We start from the raw sequence: 11,639 nt of genomic DNA on the forward strand, positions 1-11,639 counted from the left end.
TTTCAACCAGCCCTAGTCAGCAGTGATATAAACATGCCCAGAATTATCTGCAGGAGCCCAGTGTGTAGTCATGATCCAGCAGACCCTTCCTGAGACTGAGGGATGAAAAAATACTTTGTATGTAACCCAAGAGCCTATTACTGAATGCTGATGTTTGACCCTCCCCCTTTCTCCCTTCTGACAGGTGCCGAGAGCCATGTGCTAAGTGCCAAGATATTTAGGGCCATATTCTCAACAGGGATAAATCAACATGGATCACTGAAGTCAACAGAGGTATATTGACTTACACTATTTGAAAGTGTGGGTCTTTTTTTTCAAAACTGTGCCAGAGCTCTGCTGATCTGTGAAACCAGCAGCACAGTATCTCTTTGAGTGATGTGAGGGAAGGAAGGTATATTTGGGAGCAGACATCATGGGCTGGTCCTCTAACCACTGATTACAGGTCTGAGCGTATACTTTGTCAGTTGTAGCAATAGACATAATAAGATTATATGTTAGCATGTCAAGTTAGAGAAATTTAACTGAGTGGTTGGTTAATCACTAGCTAACTGTGATTTCAGCAGAGGAGGAAGAAGGGTCCTCATGGATTCCAGCTGAAGATTTCTACAAGCAAGTGCAGGGAAGATGTTGCTTTTGACTCAAGAGACTCTGAGTCTCAGTTAGTCTTTGACTAACAAATCTATAGAGTTCCCAAAAAGCTTAGGTTGAGTTCACCTGAGTTTCTTCTCACTGTGTCTCTGTGTGGACTTACCTGATTTAATTTGTTTATTTATTTATATTTGTTTGTGAAGATAATGTATGTGGATTATAAAGTAGCCATGTTATATTGTAAACATTAAATTATTATTTATGTTTCTTTATCATAAAGTTTTATAAAGTTGATACTTAATAATTAAGTTTGTTTCTTTGTTCTTTTGGACTTGATTGCAGGGATGTTGACCATGTTCATTCATTGCTGAAAATCCTCAATGACTGAACTCTGGGTCTCCAGGTGCTTTTCTGTGTGAGTTGGGTTATTTTTAGGCTCTGGAGAAGGGCAATGCAGTAAACCCTAGCCCACCCAAAGGTTACATAAGCAGGGCAAGATGTACATTTTAGATAGGCCACATAAACCTCTTTAGCTTCACATACATTGTGGTTTTCAAAAGTTTTCTTAATTAAAATTTTATTGTGAGCTGGAAAATTAATTGTTAGCAGCATTTTAGACAATGAAACTTAAGTTCAACTTTGTCTAGACCAGTGGTGGGAAACCTGCAACCCATGGGCCACACGCAGCCCATCAGGTTAATCCACTGGCAGGCCGCCACAGAGTGTGTTTACATTTACACAGCTGCCTGCAGCTCCCAGTGGCCGCGGTTCGCCATTCCCAGACAACGGGAGCTGCGGGAAGCAGCAACCAGCAGATGTAAACAAACTGGTGGCCTGCCAGTGGATTACCCTGATGGGCCGCAAGTTGCCCAACACTGGTCTAGACAGACACTGGGTTGACATGTTCTTGTACTTGCCAAAATGTGCCATTTTCCTTAACTTTATCTGCTGCTAAAAGATTCCCTCATATCCTTACAATAGAATCTCAGTGTTACGAACACCACAGTTACGAACTGACCAGTCGGCCACACATCTCATTTAGAACTGGAAGTACACAATTAGGCAGCAGAGACCCAAAAAAAGGGGGTGAGGGGTGGGGGAGCAAAATACAGTACAATACTGTGTTAAACTTAAACTAATAAAAAAAATGGAAAGAAGCATTCTTCTTCTGCACAGTAAAGTTTCAAAGCTGTATTAAGTCCATGCACAGTTGTAAACTTTTGAAAGAACAACCATAATGTTTTGTTCAGAGGTTATGAATATTTCAGAGTTATGAACTACCTCCATCCACAACATATTCATAACTCTGAGGTTCTACTGTACTTTATTTAGAACTATTATTATTGTTTCTATAATGTGTTTGATAGAGCTTGCTGAAACTCAGTGATTTATCATGTAATACATGAAAGCTTAAAGGTGAATCTTAGTGTGAATCTCCATTGATTTAACATATAGTACAGAGAAGCTTAGCATGTTTTTCTGCTGTAAAATTATATTGATTTACTGTACAATATACAGAAGCTTGTGGTGTAGCTTTATTGTGAGACTCTCATTCACTTGCAATACCATGAAGCTGACTGTGTAAGTTTGCAGTGAAACACTGATTTACTAGGGAGCATAGAGGATTTCATTGTGCGACTCTGTTGTGAAACTCTAATTTACTGTGGTGTGTTCAGTGAGCCCTGCTGTAGATTAAGGTTGGACTTTAACAAACTATCAGGGCTGCCAAGTGGTAAGAAATGTGTGCAGACAATGAAATATCTAAATACAAAAAGAAGCCTCCAGAGCACACCATCTAGCTCAGTGGTCCCCAAACTGTTTTGGGGATGTCTTGTTACCTCAGGGCATGGTTGATATGCTGAGGAAAGATGTGCGTATCCAAAATTTTGCTATCTGATGCATAAATAAGTTGGTAAGCATCAATTTGGCCCCCATCCTTCATCAAATCAAAAGTTCAGGAAGCAAAGAGGTAAAAAAGTTGCTGTCACACAGGGAGGCATAGCTATATGGCAAACAATTCTCCTCTTTTTCCATCAGCTCCTCACTTCTGCAGGAGGTAATTCTAACCCTGCAGGTGAGTCTGAAGGATTGTGATCTCTGTATGTTTCAATGCAAGTTTTATATCCCTCTTGCAGATAGCCATAGTAGCAGCCCTTGCACCCGTGAGGTGTGGTTGGGGCTAGGTACACTGTGAAGTCATAAGGAGGCTTCATTAGCTTGTAAATTCCATTAGAGGATATTCAGCTGCAGTCTTAACATGCTGGAAAAGTTTATAAACAGGCTGAGTAGATTTTCCTCATTGTTTCCAGAAAAAAAATGTACCTCTGTACTGAAACCACACGTGAAAACTTTCACCGCAAAAAATATTATTCTTCCAGATAATTATAAGCATATGGAAACGGGGGGATATACACTTATTTTTAGCTTGTGCAGATGTGAAATTATTCAGGAGGTGCCATTAAAATCTTGACATTTACCTTTACTGCAATATTTCCAACACTTAGAATGGGTAATTAACATCACCCAGTGTAGATGGAATTATCTATATATGTAACCTCCCCTCTTGCATACAAAACCTGCCCAAAAAAGTGCTTGTGGTGCTGTACAACACAATTTCAAAAATACAATATCATGAAAAATGTAACATTCTGTCCTTTTAAAATACACTTAAAAGCTCAGAGAGGTCATTTTTTTAATAAAAGGAAAGAGATGGATTGGAATTATATTCTATACAGGTTATTAAACTACCCTTATCACCGTAGTGCACCTTCCAGTAGTGCATTCAGCAGTTTGAGTAACATCTGCCATGTGTCACTCATTTTCTCTCTGTCTCCCCCGGGGGAGAATTGTGTGTGCTGTGAAGTGTTTTGTGTCTTGGCAGGGTTCTGGTTTTGGGATGCTTTTAGTTTTAAATGTCCAGGGTGCTATGTGTTAGAGAAGGCAAGGTCAAAGAAACGCACCTTGCCCTTATTGCGGAAGGTGATGAAGTTTCTGATGGTCCTGTAAAAGTTTGTTCCACAGTCTTGGTTCAGCTCCCAAGGAATCTTTGTCTCTTGCATAAACAAGTTTTACCTTTATGATAAAAAGTTCTGTTGTGCCCAAGGAGTGGATTTGTTGACCCTGGTTTTTATCCCAGAGCTTTATGCAATTTCTTAGATGTGCTGGGCCCAGGCCATTAAATGCCTTGAAGATAAGGACCAAGACCTTGAGTTTGACTCATTATTCTATGGGAAGTGAGTGAAGAGAGCAGAGGACCTTTCTGATGTGCTTGAGGTAGCCAGAGTTGTTGAGGAGACATGATATAGTGTTTTGTAGTAGTTGGAGTTTCCTAAATGGTGAAGGTTTTGTGCTCAGGCATACTGCATTGCTGCAGTCTGGCCGAGAGGTGACAAAGACATGAATAGCTGAGGTCAGTGATCATTTACCAGGATAGGATGAAGTCTCCCTAGCCAACCAGAGATGATAGAAAGCTTTAGTAGTGGATGTCGCTGTGGTGAGAATTTAGTAAACTACAGACTGAATTGACCATTAGTGGGGATGTACCTTCAATCATTGGTCATGAGAGGTATCAGTTGCTCGTGACTTTTTCATTAGCCTGACTGGGTGTGGGTCAGAACAGAATGTAATAAATATAGGCTCAACAGAAGTTCAGGTTTAAAACAAAAACAAAACCCCATTACGAGGAGGGAAAGAGTTTAAGGCATATATAAAAAATGTGGAGGGATTTCAGGGAAGAGAAGTTCCAAACCTTAGGATCCTTCACAGTAAAAGTGTGATTATGACATCAGCAAGCACATAATGGAAATAATCCTAAAGATCAAGAGGGCTGTGTGTATACAGACGTTAGGGAACAGGTTTGGAACATAGCCAGGACCAACACAACTGAATGCTTTAAAAAACACTAGTGCTAATTTGAAGTCAGTGTGCCATCTTTGAGGTAGCCAATGTACAGCATGCAGGGCAGGCCTTATATCAGTGGTTCTCAAACTTTAGCAACCCAAGGACCCCTATTTTGATTTACAATTTTTCATGGACCCCCAACACGCCATCCCTGCCTCACCTCTTCCAACCCCTGCTCCACCCCTGCTGCTACTCTTCCCCTGCCTCTTTCACCTCCTCCCTCAAGTGCAACCCATCCCTGCTTCTCCCCCTCCCTCCCAGCACCTCCTGCATGCCACTGAACAGCTGTTCCACAGCGTGCAGAAGGCACTGGGAGGTAGGGGGTGGAGTTGATCAGAGGGGCCAGCAGCCCCAGAAATGACTTGCGAACCCCTTGGAGTACCCTCACGGATCCTCAGGGGTCCACGGACCCCAGTTTGAGAACCTCTGCCTTTATATGATCTAATTCAAACAAGTGAGAGAGCCTATTACTGCATCTTTAACAGGCTACAAGCAATAGAGCAGATCTGCTAAGAGTGCTATAGTATGGAAATTACAAAAACTGAGCTTTTTAGTCACAAGGACATGTGTTGTTGCAAGTCATTACAGAATAAAAGAAGGCACAATTGATATCATCTTACCTCAATACATAGGGTGTATGAATTTTAATATAATAATTAATGCATCCGACAAAGTGGGTATTCACCCACGAAAGCTCATGTTCCAATACATTTGTCAGTCTATAAGGTGCCACAGAACTCTGCCACTTTTACAGATCCAGACTAACACGGCTACCGCTTCGATACAGTAATACTTTGAGAATCCTTCAAGTACTACTCTGTATCATACAGTGAAAAGGTTATGCAATCTCAGCAGTAAACTAAGCCGAACTAATCAAATGTCATAAAACACAGATATATATTAGCTTTGGGATTCATGTTACTCATTTTCAAAAATGATTTTATTTTATAAAAAGTGGCATTTTCCAGTACATCATCAAAGCCTGCAATGAATGTTGAGCTACCATAGGAATGATCCAGTTTTGCAGTACACTGCTGCCCCCTGGCTTGAGTATAAAACAAGACTGTATGTTTACTAGTGCACATAGTATCAGTAACTGACATATTTTAGAGAGATTGTTTATAAATCAAATCTAATTTTCATTACTCATAAATCAAAAACTGTGGGTAGAAGTATAGTATTGCCAAATTCAACATGAGTTAGTGTGTGCAGATCACTGTAAAAAAAAATTTCCCTGCCATTTTATATTACAAAATAGATCAAAAGAAGATGTAATAAGCAGGTATAAGATACCATTATTGTTCACTGCACATCAGCAAACTTACTTGTCCAGTCATAACACAGTCACACAATATGATTTCAATGCATCCTTGTATTTCATTACTGGATGTCTCTATTCATAACAGTGTGCCAGTTCTGTTTCACTGGTATTTTTTTCCATTACCATGTCTTCTTCCCTGTCTCTTTAATATTTTTTATTTAAAAATAAAAAAAATCTGCTATTTTTTATATTTTAAGACCATATTCCAGATATCAAATAAAAAATCTGATGATAAAAAAAATCTACACAATGCCAAAATCTGCCCTCGCCTTCACCCCTTCTCATCCTACTGACTTCAGAAGGGTTATATGTGGTGAACATCAGCCTATAAATTGTCTATTAAACTTTGACTTCCTACTGGAATATTTTGTAAACAAAACAAAATCCCATTCTCTGGGATGTACTGTGGGAAACCCAGATTGCTTGTTGTCCCTGGCTGAATGCCAGTTTTCTTCTCTTCAGAGACAGATGAACGAATATTACCTAGGGAATTATAAAATCTAAGAAATCAGAGTCAGAGCTCTTCATCTTCCTAAGCAATTAAAAACTTTGTTAGTAGATTATTACCTTTACTGCAAGTTACCAGTTCAAATCCAGTCAAGGCTGGTACTGCATAAAAGTTGTTACTATCTACTGGCTAGTCAAAGGCCTCTGTGAAATGAGCTGCTGGTCTCATTCCACTATCAGAGACATCTAGGTCACAATAGATACTATTATTGTCAGATCCAGAAGAAAGGCCAAAGACTCTACCCTATCATTCCTAGGTCTGGTTTTCTGATTAGGATGAACTATGTTGGCAGGGTGATGCAAGGAAGATTGCACACTGCTTGTGCTGTTGATGGGTGTCGAGTTTTTTTAATAAAAAGAAACCTAAAGTCTGTACAGTTGTCAGCTTGCCAACTTTCAAGAGCAACCTGTTAGCACAAAGACTTAAACCTGCTGTAAGTGAGCAGCAGTTGAGGTTTTTCCACAGGTGGGGCAACACTCTGTGGCCATGAAGCTGGTGTAGACTGCTTGCTGGGGTGGAAGGAGATGTGGCCAAGGTATCTTGTGCTCCAGCTATTCCTGCCAGTGTGGTGACCCTGAGGGATCTGTCACAAATGAGTGTAAATTAGAGCAGCAACTAAGAACTGAGCCCTCTGTATAGCAGGCAAAACTAAAATCCAAGACTTGAACACACTCAAATATAAGGGAAGTTTGAATGTGTATCCAAACTGTGTGTTTTAGGCCTATTTCTAATTTTAGCTTTAAAATGGCTTCATCAAAGTCCACTACAAAATGTATGAATGTCTATATACTATGTATTTGCACTTTAGTATATTATTTTAGATTATAATGTGTGCACATTTTCATACACTGCAGATAATTAAAGTGCACATGAGTTTCAATATATACTGTATTTATATTTCAGTATGAAGTATGTGTTTCACAGCAGTTGCCTGACATTTCTGATATATACTGCACGGAAGTCTCATTAGCACCAATGTGAGTTACTAATCAAAATTACTGTGCAAAATCTTTGTCCATTGTTGGACAGGTAGGGGCCAAAATATGCTCTATATTATGCTGGTGGTAACCAGTCATTGACACAAATTTGGAGTTTCCTCAGATTTATTCCAGTATAACTGAAGGTAGAATGGCACCCTCAAATGTTATAATATTTTGTAATGTATAATGCACAGAAAGTGTATAGTATAGTAAATATGAACTAGCTATGAGGGCAATAGCAATAAAATACAGCTTGAGGGAGAGTTGACTAATAGGAAAAAAATTTCCTTTGACTTGAAAAAGTAGCCTCCAGTTTAAAACTGACATAGGGAAAGCGTATGGATATGATTCATGGCCCATGAAATAGTATTTTGTGTTCTCCAACAAACAGAGAGATCTGTTGCTATTAAATGCCAAAGATCTGCCAGTGGGTCACTCTCTTTCTACTAAGTCACTAAAGTCAATGGCTTGTACATACAGCTTCAGGTCTGTAATTAGGGTGAGCAGATCTCCCGATTTTATAGGGACAATCCCAATTTTGGGGTCTTTTTCCTATATAGGCTCCTATTACACCCCCCCTCCCCCTGTCCTGATTTTTCACATTTTCTGTCTGGTCACCCTATCTGTAATAAAAACCAGTAATATACACTGCCTCCCTGGGTTCAAGTACACTTAAAAGACCTATTGCCATGGGATGGTGAGGCAAATAGCTAAAAAAGGTTCAAAAATGGTTTTGCTGTTCATATAGATATAAAGTCTACTGCCGTTGAAGGCAGTGGGAGCTTTGCTGCTGATCACAACAGGAGCAATATCAGGGACCTAGCACATATAGGTATGTAACCAAGAATATGAATTACCCCATCACTACTGCTGCAGCAAGAGCATAAGATGATCCTATGACAGGGTGAGGCAGAACTATTCCTCTTTTGTTACAGTATTGTACAATTAGGGACAGATTACAAAAGCCTTGCTTCATCCAGCATTAGTCACTGTCAAAGAAAGGAGTCTGTTCCCATTAAAGTGAATGGTAAAGCTGCTATTGATGCAGAATCAAGCCCCAGCTCACTGATGTATTCTAGCAGGTCAATGTCTGTATTCTTTGTATTTATTTTAGACGCTTTTAAACATTTCAACATGTCTTTGGGCACTCATGTTTCCAGTCAGAAGTATTTTAAAAGGTACTTTAAAAAAGGTAGACTTTCAAGTATGGTTCATTTAAAGAAAGTTAGGTCTGCCTGGAGAAACTGCCATCATCAGGTTTTCCTATCTCGTTCCAGGTTCAGGGTAGAGTGAATGGTCCCTTACAATATGTGCTAATTACTTATGTTAAACAATCTGTTCCATTTTGTATTTAGCTGTGACACTCTGAGTTTCTTTCCCGGACCTGAAGAAGAGCTCTTTGTGGCTCAAAAGCTTGTCTCTCTCATCAACAGAAGTTGGTCCAATAAAAGTTATTAGCTCACTCACCTTGTCTGTCTAATATCCTGGGACTGACATGGCTACAACTACACTGTATAAAGAACTCGTTTCAGGTGAAGCAGGTGTGGCCATTTTTGTTGCCTTTCTGAAGTATGTGCATGAAAACTTGGTCATGAGATGTAAAGAATTTAAAATGCAAAATAAGAATCCATTTGAGAGAAACATACCAGATTTTTAAAATAGTTTAGAACAAGCAACCATCACATTATTTTTCATACAGTGTACTTAGTGTACAAAACTTATTAAGTATTCAGTGGTTTATATTCCTCTCACCCTTTCAATTCAGCCTGCATTTCTGGACTTTCTGTTTCAAAAGGGAAAATGGGACCATCAGCTAAAAGGCTTGAATCATGGTGATGTAAATTCATACATAGGGATTTTTCTTTTATAGACTATGCCATTGAGGATGACTTGGAAACTCCTTAGTATGCAGATTTTAGATAAGACACTGAAATAACTCCTTTGGGTATGTAAATAATATTTCCTATTAACTGAATTCTACTACATGCCATGGTAAGAATTAAGTATAAAAGCAATGTTTGTGGTCACAGGAGTCTGTTCTTTTTTTAACATTGTGGCAAGCAAGCAATATAAAGTTAAATTTATTAAATCCTGTCTCTTGGGAATTCTGGTTTTGGCCCACATACTGAATGCAATGTTATATTATTGCAAAATCCATTATAATCTACCAAGTGCATCATAACTAATTTTTTTTTATAGTTATTACAGGGTAATAATAAGTTAATGTGCTGTAGTGGCATGATATCATACTGAATGTGGAACCACCAGAATGAAAAATCCATACCTCTGTACTGAACTTTCCCTAGTTCTCACATTAGGAGGTAGGCCCAGGGATGAGTAGCACTGTTGTGCTAGGGACAAGAAAGAGAATGAAACCAAAAGAGTCTCTGCACAGCTTTGAAGTGAAAAATGTGACCAGTGTTGTGGCCGGAGCTACCTATGAACCAGAGGAATAGAGAGAGCAATTCAGTCCAAATTTTATAAGGGGTTTCATTGGATGGTCTAACAAAAGGGTGAGTTCATCTATGGGCTTTTGAATCTGAATAGTTTATCCTGTTTGTTACAAAGATAAGGATCATTTGCAAGATGTAGATCCAGATCTGACTTCAGATTTTGAAGTTTGTGGTTTTCACTTCACGGCTATCTCCCATTTAAACTTTTTAGGATCACTTCTCATTTTAGGGCTTAAATAAATGAAGCAAAATCATTCCTAGTGTAGCACCATTGGCCTAATGCATTTACTTTAATATAAATGTTGTATCACATTATACATGTAATTTAAAATTTGAACCAATATAATTAATAAAGTTGTTGATAAAGTCATTAGTACTTTACAGTGGGAAGCTTCTAGTACAATGTTATTGAAGGAAAGAGAGAGAGGATAACCCACCAGTAGTAAATAAAGGCATGCATGTGTCGACCTTCAAATCAAACTGTCAGGAGAGACGCTGACAGAATCTTGGTTCTTTCCCATAGATGGACATAAAATTTCACTTGGGAATTTCTGCTACAATTGTGGCAGAAAAATGTGGTTGAACTAGAGCATATAGGGCCGGCTCCAGTGTTTTTGCTGCCCCAAGCGGCGGGGGGGGGGGGAGCCGCGATCAGCGGCACTTCGGCGGCATCTCTACTGCCTTGCCACTTCATTCTTCGGCTGCAACCCCTACCAAATTGCCACCAAAGAACCAGACATGCCACCCTTGTCCATTGGCCGCCCCAAGCACCTGCTTGCTGTGCTGGTGCCTGCAGCTGGCCCTGTGCACATCAGAAAGTGGTGATTAGTGGTGTATAAGAGCTTGCTAAATTCAATTTGGGGTTTAAAAGAGAGGACAGACATGATATCGAGAGACACATGAGAGGTATGAACAGGAGAGATAATACAGAGAACAAAAGTAACTCCAACCTCTGCCATTTCCAGCACTTTGCTTCTCCCTCACATTATCTCCCACTTCTTGTCCTCAGTCAGACTCTATTCATGTTACCGCTATCTACTACCCACTGTCTCCTCCCCTTCGACCATCCTCTCTGGTTTTGACAATGACTCTCCCTCTTTCTCTTCTCACAATTTCCCTCTCTTCATCCTTGGTGACTTCAACTTTCACCCTGATGTCCAGTTCAACTCTTTATCCTCTTGCCTCTTTACTATCATCTCCTCATATGATCTTCAAGCCTGGATTAACTCCTTCTCTCAGGAAAATTGCCATTCCTCCACGGGTGGCATGTGAACTGTCTGTTAGGGGAGGCTAGCCCCCAGCCACTCCCCTTCTGCCCAAGGCCTCTCCCCTCCCCATCCCACTGGAGCCCAGAGCACCCTCACCGGAGCCATCGGCCCCCCTTGCTCCAGGCTGCCCCAGCACTGCCCACCACAGCTGCCCCCAGCACTGGAGTGCCGAGTGGGTGGTGTGCCCCCAGTGCCGGGCCTGCCCCAGCGGAACAGCGGTGAAGCAGGCAGGAGGTGGCCTGGGGGTGGAGTATGGATGGGGCCACCCTGGGCTGTTTGTGGAGGCTCAGCCTCACCTGGCCTGTGATACTCGCTGCCCATGCATTCCTCCAACCTCATCCTTATTGAGTAATATTTTCTCTTGTCCTTTCTACCTACCATTTCATCTCCTTTCACTCAGCCTGCTTACCCCCTCCCACTCCTCATCAAGCCACCTGGCCTTTCTGCAATTTCCAACCAATCAATACCCTTAATTTATACATCACTCTCAGACCCCTTCTCTTTGCTCTCAACTTCCACCTCTCTGATTCAGATGCTGGTTCCTTCTACTCTACACACTGTCCTCCACCCATGACTCCTTTGCTTTGCTTTTCCACCAAAATGTTCATCATTCTCGTCCTC

Source organism: Mauremys mutica, chromosome 3 (genome assembly GCF_020497125.1).
Source record: "Mauremys mutica isolate MM-2020 ecotype Southern chromosome 3, ASM2049712v1, whole genome shotgun sequence".
Classification (NCBI taxonomy): Eukaryota; Metazoa; Chordata; order Testudines; family Geoemydidae; genus Mauremys; species Mauremys mutica.